This window comes from Talpa occidentalis, unplaced genomic scaffold (assembly GCF_014898055.3).
Source record: "Talpa occidentalis isolate TD23 unplaced genomic scaffold, MPIMG_talOcc4v2.1 talOcc4.7, whole genome shotgun sequence".
NCBI lineage: Eukaryota > Metazoa > Chordata > Mammalia > Eulipotyphla > Talpidae > Talpa > Talpa occidentalis.
The window spans coordinates 132,859,759-132,868,242 of NW_023605083.1; positions in this window are offsets into that span (position 1 = coordinate 132,859,759).

Here is an 8,484-nt window from a genome sequence, read left to right on the forward strand (position 1 = left end):
CCCGGCCCGGGTGCAGGCGCACGCGAGAGCGCAGGTGTCCTCTCCTCTTCTCGGTTGGAATTACTGCCCAGGGTTGACAGCAGGGTGACAAGCCTGTGGCGCTCCTCAGAGGCGCCAACCCACGTAGTCGCCAGCTATTCCCAATGGATGCCTCTGGCACGCGGGAGTCAGGAGAGTGGGTGAGACCTGCGTTCCCGCCATCTGCACCCCTGGGGGCCACGGAGCCCTCCTTGGGCCCCAGAGACACATCCAGGCTTTTCAAGTCAAGTCAGTTGCCACATGGACTGGGGTTGATCCCCGACCTGCATGGGGGGTGGTGCTGGTGGGCGCCTGGCCAAGACCGCCCGTGCCTCCAGTGCCCAGTGAGTGTTCCGCGCTGCGGGGAGATGAGTCACCTCCTGCCCTGGCCAGGGGGGCGCTCATTGTTTCCACGAACTCTGGGCTCCCGGGAGGGTCCTGCCACCCCGCCCTTCCTATGCCTGTTATCTCTGCCCCACAGCAGCCCCCAGCTGGGCAGCGCCTGGGCCCCTCTCGGGTCAAAACAGATTTCCCAGCCACCAGAGGTCCAGGGGGACCTCTGCCCGCCTTGCCCTGCGGCGGAAGGGCCGGGTGTCGGGGAAGGAAGCTGGGCTGTGAAGAGCTGTGTTGCCTCAAGGGGCGGGTGGGAGTTTAGAGGAGGGTCTGAAACTGCACCTGATGGGCAGCCAGAGGCCCGTGCCCAGCCTGCCCCTGCGGTCCCGAGACAAACGGGTCACCCCTGCCCCTCCCCACACGCTCCCTCCTCTGTCAGGCTGTGCAGCCCCGGAGAGGGGAGCTGCTGCCGCCCCTCAGTCCTGAGGGGGCTTGACCCCTAGACTCGAACAAGGGCGCCTGTCCAGACGACGCCAGGGCATCACGGGGGCCTTGGGGAGCGGTGGGAGCGGTAGTGTATGCGTGGCCGGCACCTATGCTCCATCACAGTGCAAAGCAAGTTGTTCTGGGGTGTGTCTCGGGCCCTGCCCCGCTAGCCTTCTCGCGTGCATCAGCGCAGTAAAGCTTCTCAAAGTGGTTGCAGGAATCCGTGAGGCACGTGTGCCCTTTGCGGTGCCGGGCACCCTGCAGGTGTTTGCGATGATCCAGTTCCTTCTTGGTCGAGAGTAGGAGACAAGCACTCAGCTGATGAAAGTGGCCGGGGTCGCTTCCTCCTGCTCGGAGATGGGACTTTCCCCACAGCCTTTGCAGCAGCACATGGCCGGTGTCTCCCGTGGAGCTTGGCCACCGGGGCACTGGGGCCTGCAGTGGCTTCTGAGGGGCCCATCCCTGCGGACAACTCTCAAGCTGAAATCCACTGCCACCCCCTCTTCCTGCAGTTCCAAGTCTGGGGGAGCCATCCGGGCCCGCAGCACGTACCTGGAGTCATGTGCTCCCCCATCTGACGGGTCACTTCAGGAACCCCTTCTTGCCATTATTACTGCTCATTTGAGGTGCTCACCCCACTTGTGGCAAATTGCTGGGTTTCTCTGCACCTCCCATGCCCATCAAGCACCTTCCAGCCGGCCTTTCTATCTCTTTCTACCCTGCTCTTGCCAGGGTGCGATACCCACTCCCCTGGGGAGAGAAGCCAGCGGCCCACTTACCACTTCCAGCCTCTCTCTGCCACGCCACTGCCCTCCCCCACCCACACCTTTCCCCAGGGGAGGATGCCTCCAAGGCGCTCCGCTGGCTGCCGCTGGCTGGAGCCCTTCCTCACGCCCCTGGTGTCCCGCTGCTTCCTCCACGGTGCACTGCTGCCTCGAGCTCCGCCCACGGGCTGGTGCCTCCAGGGCCTCTCGAGGGGGTTCCCGAGGGGGTTCCCGAGCACCTGGCAAGTGACCAGGCAGGGGAGCAAGGTGGGTGGAAGGAGGCCTCCCTGCTCCAGGGTCACTGGGCCGAAAGCTCCTGGCCCTCCCGCCCCACCCTCACGAATGCCTACGAGTTGGTCACTGCCAGGCTCAGTGGTGGGCACCGGAGGACTCACTGCCCTTTCTATGTTTCTATGTTTTCAAATCTCTTCATACTAACAATTTTTTTTAGTGCCGTTGAGCCATAAACAAAGAATGAGGAAGATGTCCCCCATGGGCAGATTTTCATGATCCCCGAGAGAGATAAAGTGGAAAGGCCAAGCCACAGAGGGGCCGTCGTGTTTTCCCTTGTGCAAGGAAGAGGAATTGCAGAACAAAACAGGAAGGAGCATGAATACAATCAAAGACATTTAGAAAAATCAGTTGAATTTGAATTAGAAATGTCAGAACCTGAGTTCATGATTCAAAAAAAAAAAAAATTCCCCACCTCCTGCCACTGACAGGGACAGAGGCCTCGGCCCCTCGGCCCAGCGCGTACCTGAAGGGCCCAGTCTTCCCCCCCCAGAAGGAACCAGGCCTCCTTGGAGGAATGGCTGACCCTGAAATCTCAGTAGGGCTTGGGGGTGTTTTTTCCAGAAAGAAGACGAGGGTGTTTCAAGAGGTCAGAGGACGCGCTTTGAAACGATCTCCTGCTGGCCAGACTTGGTCCGCAGCTCGGTCTGCCGAAAGAACAACTGCAATGATTGTCCAAAAAGGAAAAACTCCTTTGTTTCCTGTGCATTGTTACACCACCCACAAAACACTGACACGCGATGTGTGGGATTTTCCACACCGAGTAATCTGGCACCAGCGGTTACAGTTCATGTGGACCACACAGGCTCCAGATGGCCCCGGCAGACACCAGCTGCAAGCCCAGGCTCCCCCAGACTTCTGACCAACTGCCTAGCCATCGGGCATCCCATAACCCCCTGCCCAGGCTCAGTCATTTGCTGGCATGGCCCGCAGGACTCAGGAAAACTGCTGGATTCCTGGCCACTTATATAACAAGACACTCAAGGAGAGTCAGATGGGAGATGCTGAGGGCACAGTGCCGGGTGGGGTGTGTGCCTGCTCTGGGTGCCCCACCCTCCCAGCACCTGCAAGTGTGAAGCAACCTGGAAGCTCCTTGAACCCCCTTCGGGTTGGGATTTTATGGCGGCTTCATTACTAGGCGCGGTTGAGTAAGTCGCAGACCATTGGTGTGGGCTCAGCCCCCACCCTCTCCCTACCCCAGAGGTGAGGTGGGAGGGAGGCGTTGACTTGAGAGTTCCCTAATCACATGGTTGGTTACCCTTGCAGTCAGCGCCCCATCCTCAGTGACTTTTGGAAAGTCACCTCATTATCATAAGCTGGAGTGGTTGAAAAGGGGCTTGTTATGAAGAACAAAAAAATCCTTTCAGGGCCTCCCTGGTGGTGGCGCAGCGGGTTGAGCAAGCGCTGTGAAGCTGTCCGCAGCCTCTGCAGTGCAGGTTCGATTCCCAGCTGGCCGGGGAGATTCCCACATGGCCCAGCAGACCTCTCCTGCCTCGTCCACTGCTCCTGTCAGCAGTGTACTTTGGTCCTGCCTGCTCTGCTCCCTGCTCTGTCTCTGGTGAATTCTCTCACCCTCTGGAGCCCCTGGTCGGTACCCCAGTGCTTGTATAAATAAATAAAATCTTAAAAAAAAAAAAAAAAAGAACAACAATCCTTTTACCTTGATCACTGCGGGCCCTTCCAGGACCAGGGACCTAAATCCAATGATCTGTTTTCTACCCATATCACAACCTCAGAATTGTAAACGATTGAATAAATGAAAGTCCATACATTGTGTATTTGAAAAAAAGGAAAAATGTATCCCCTGCCATCAGAATTGAGCCTTTCCTTTCTTTAGTCTGAAATGGATCATTGAAAGTATCTCCTGTGCATGATGGATGAAATAGGAATTCCACCTGCTCCCTTAACCCCACTTTGGGGATATAGCGAGAAGAATTGAAGGGTCTTAAAGAGGTATTTGCACACCCATGTCCATAACAGCATTCCTCCCAGTAACCAAGAGGTAGAAGCGACTCCCTTGTCTATCAGCTATTGAGTGACTCTACCAAACACAGTTCATCCCTACTGTGGAATATTATACAGCCCCCAAAAGGAAGGAAATCCTACCACGTGCTACAGCATGAATGAACCTGGAGGGCATCATGCTAAGTGAAATCAGTCACAAAAAGACAAGTACCCTAGGGCGTCCCCGGTGGCGCAGCGGTTGAGCGCTGGGCTGTGAAGCTGCCCACAGCCTCAGCAGCGCCGGTTCGATCCCCGGCCGCCAGCGAGGGTCCCACATGGCGCACAGACCCCTCCTGTCTCCCTGCTGCTCCCCTCAGCAGTGCACTTCATCAGTCTGCCTGTTCTGCTCCCCGCTCTGGCTCTGGTGGATTCTCTCGCCCTCCCACGCTTCTGACTGTACCCAGTGCTTGTAAAAATAAATAAATCTTTTTTAAAATGTTAAAGAGACAAGTACTCTATGATTCTACTTATGTGAGGTGTGGAAACAGGTTCATAGAGACAGAAAACAAAACGGCAATTAATGAGGGGGAGAAGGAAAATGGGAAGCTGTTTAATGGGCACAAAGTTTCAGTTTGCAAAATGAAAAGGTTTGAGAGCTCAATTGCACAACAATGTGAATATCTTAATACTACTGGACTATCCATTTAATTTTCATGTTGCATGCATGTTTTTGCCACTATTTGAAAACAATCTTTTGAGTTGATTTATAATAATAGTAAGGTTTAAAGTGTCTCTAGCTCAAAATGAAAAGCATTTACCCTAATTTTTTGGAAGCACATTGTTCACCCCACCCCACACTGTGTCCTCAGCATCTCCCATCCGACTCTCCTTGCTTGTGTTGCTTTATAATTGGCCAGGAATCCAGCAGTTTTCCTGAGTTCTGTGGGCCATGCTAGCAAATGACTGAGCCTGGGGAGGGGGTCATGGGGTGCCTGATGTATTCAGGCTAGGATGCTAGGATGCCCAGGGGCAGCTAAAACCATTTGGTGAAAATTTGCTGGGTCCAGGCCATTACCCCCATAGATTATTCTGAGTCATAGAGTGAAAAAGGTGTTTGACAGTGGAGAGAGATGGCTTCCTGTCCTAAATCATCAACAGCCGGTACCTGACATCACACGCCACCCAACAAAACAGCCCCATCTCTGACCAACCTCGCCAAAAAGAGTTAACCCGAATGTAATCAAACATTTAGGCCAGTTTATAGGAGGCTAAGAAAACAAATCCAGGGACATCATGAGGAAACAATCAGATATCCAGCCAGCCCTGGACACCCAGCAGGTCAACTGGCCGGTCTCTTTAGAAGGTTAATGGGGAGGGGGAGGGAGCGGCATCAAAACAGGGGAGGGGAGAGCAGGAGAAACTGGGGCCAGTTCACAGGGGACTTGAGGATGGGAATTTTATGGTAAATAAAGAGGTAAATCAAACATCCATCACACAAAAATGAGCAACAATGTAATATACACACACACACACACATGCATATACATATATATACACATACAGCTCCTTTTCCAAGGTGCGATGGCTGGCGTGTTGTGGTTGTAGGGGTGTGGGGGCTGCTTTTGAGAGAGGCAGGTGAAATGTTGAAGTGCCTTGATGTCTTCGGCTTAAATTCGAATAAAAAGATGCATAAATACATAACCAGCATGCATAAAGCAAAAGTGGTGAAATGTTAACTCTAACTCGGGTCTGACGGGTAGAAATACAGTCATCTACGGTGACTGGAGTTTTAAGAGGTGACCTTCCACTTCATGTATGTTTAACAATATTCCACAGAAGACTGAGATCCTGGTGGCTTGTCTGAGGGCCTCTCCGGGCAACTCCCTCCTCTCAGCTGCTGCAGGGCAGCAGCATTGTCCCCTTGACGATGAGGAGAGGAAGGGGCTGCTGAGTTGGGTGGAGTCTGTGGCATCACCACCTCTGGACCTGGGTCTCCTTCTCCAGGAGACCACAGTGGGTATGTGCCACCCACCCAGCCTTTGCTGATGGGCTGCAGGCTGCTCTCGGTGCTCCTCGTTCCCGGGGTGGTGGGCAGGGCACATACACTCACCTGGCACCCCCAGACCTGGGTGCTTCAATCAAATGGGAGCTCGCGTCCAAGTCCAGGAACCAGCCTCTCTGCGCCCCAGGCCTGGGCAGAGCAACTGTCAGATGACTGGGCGCGGTGGCCAAGGGGTGAGGGTTGCGCACTGTGGTGCACACATGCATGTCCATGGCACAGGCCCCTCCAGTCCCAGGGCTCCTGCCAGCACTCTGCGAGCTGGCTGTGTCTGTTTAGGGATGAGAACGCTGAAGCTCCAGGAAGCTGGGGGGCAATCAGCTTTGATTCAGCCACACTTTTATTGAGCACCTGCTATGTGCCAGGCACTGTCCTGGGCTCAGGGCTCACAGTCCAGCGGGGAAGAGACCCCTCATCCCGTCATTTCAAAGCAACAGTCAAATGTGATGAAGAGCTGTGGGGGGGGGCGGGGGAGTTATGGGGACACAGAAGCCACCGGGGTGCAGGGAGGCTTTCTGGAGCTGTGCATCAGCAGGGTGCTTTCAAGGGTGAAAAAGATAAAGCAGGAGCCTCCCTGGTGGCGCAGGGGTTAAGCACAGCACTGTGAAGCAATCTGCAGCCTCTGCAGCAGGAGAGCGATCCCCGGCCAGGGAGATACCCACATGGCGCAGCAGACCTCGCCTGCTGCTCCCTTCCGCAGTGTATTTCAGTCAATTCACCTGTTCTGCTGCCCACTCTGTCTCTGGTGAATCCTCTCACCCCCGCACCTCTGGCCTGTATCCCAGATCTTGTATGCATGAATAAGTAAATCTTTTAAAAAAAAAAAAAAACAAGAAAAGAAAAGGACAAAGCAGGCTGGTAAGAGGGGCTCCCTGGCAGAGTGACGGGGGTCTGCAGGCATTGGGTTGGCAGGTGTTGGCAGGTGGGGCTGGGGAAACAGACCACGCCGGCGTCTAGGAGTGACTTGCAAGGCTTGAACTTGAACACACATTAACCAGCCGCGCTCGAGAGACGGCAGGCACAGGCCCGCAGGGGTCGGATTTGTGAACCCGCTTGTCAGGAACAACCCCAACAGTCTGAGGGCCACTCCACTCCAGGTTGGCCGGCCTCCGGATGGGTGCTATGACACTTCAAGGAGGCCTGAGTGGCTTGCCTGCGGACACCCAGGGACCCGGTCTTTGCTCAGATCTCCCTATGGGTAAACTTGGGGAGCCAGTTCTCCGACCTGGGCCCATCCCTGGCGCTGGCACAGGGAGAAGGGAGGTGGCCGTGGCGTGCGCAGCGGGCTGGATCGCCGTGGGGACAGCGGCCGTGGCTCCCGGCCCAGGGTCTGGAGGAGGGAGGGCGGCGGATCAGGGCAGGGGGCTCAGAGGCCACCCCCAGCCTGGGGAGGCGGGACGCCCGCAGGTTGGGGGCGCTGGGGAGGCGCTGCCCGAAGCTGGGCTGGAAAGGGGTGTGGCTCCTCCCCTCCCGGCCGCCGACGGTCGGGGCGCGGGGCTGGGCGCCGCGGGAGCCGCAGCCTTTTCCGGGGGGCGGGCCCGGCGGCCGCAGCGCCCCGGCTCCTGCCCCGACAGGTGCGCGCCGCGCGCAGGAATGCGGCGGGCCTGACTCACCAGCGCCTCCTTCTACCTGCCGCCCGCCCCATAAAGCGGTCCCGCCCGCGCTCGCCGCCCGCCCTGCAGCCCGCCCTCCGGACAGTCCCGGCTCGGGGCGCGCTGCAGCCGGAGCCGCCGAGCGGAGCCCGCGCGGAGAGGGCGCCCGCGCGCGCCAAGGTAGGTCCAGCCTCCGACCCGGGCAGGAGCAGGGGCGCGGAACGGGAGCGCCGTCGGGGGATCGGGGCCGCACTTCGCCAGCCCCCTCCATGCCCTGCGCCCCCGTCGGGGAGACAGAGGCCCGGAGAGAGAGGGAGCGCCCCAGCTTGGCAGCCCCGCAGGGGAGCTGGTTGGGAGGGTCGGTGGCTTTTGTCTCCTGGCACTTCCCCTTCCTGAAGCCTGGCAGGCTCTGGCCCCCTCTACCTTCGCTGCCCAGGGCAGGTGCCCAGCCGGCCAGGGTATGCCCAGGGGCCAGCTGGGAGCAGAGAGGCAGGGGGAGCTCGAGGAGGTTCTCTGGGTCACACCTCTGGGCCGAGGAGTGGCCAGGGTGAAAGGCCAGGGTGCCGGGTGGGTGTGCACCAGTGCAGAGGCCGGGCCGGGGCCCCGCAGACCTGCTGGGCTGGCTCTGGGGGTTGCAAAGAGGGGAGGGTGGGTGCAGCCACCTAGATGGGCAGGGCCCATTGGGGGGGGGGCACAGTCAACAGGGACCTGGGGAGTCCCTGACGCTCCACTCCTCTTGGCAAGCACATGCCTACCCTCCTCCCGGAGCTGACTCAGAACACCCTTCCTCCAGGAAGCCCTCCTGACCTCACCCGACAGCTCTGGGGGCTGTGCCTCCTCCAGTGCCGCCCCCTGGGTGGTCTGCCTCTGGCTCCCAAGGTAGGGACCAGGCTCGGCCCCCTCCCCAGGGCCTCGGCACACGAGTCCCAGAACCTGGCACAAGTGGCCTGGTTGTTGCTGCTTCCGACAGCGCTGGGAGGAAGCTCCCCATGCTGGG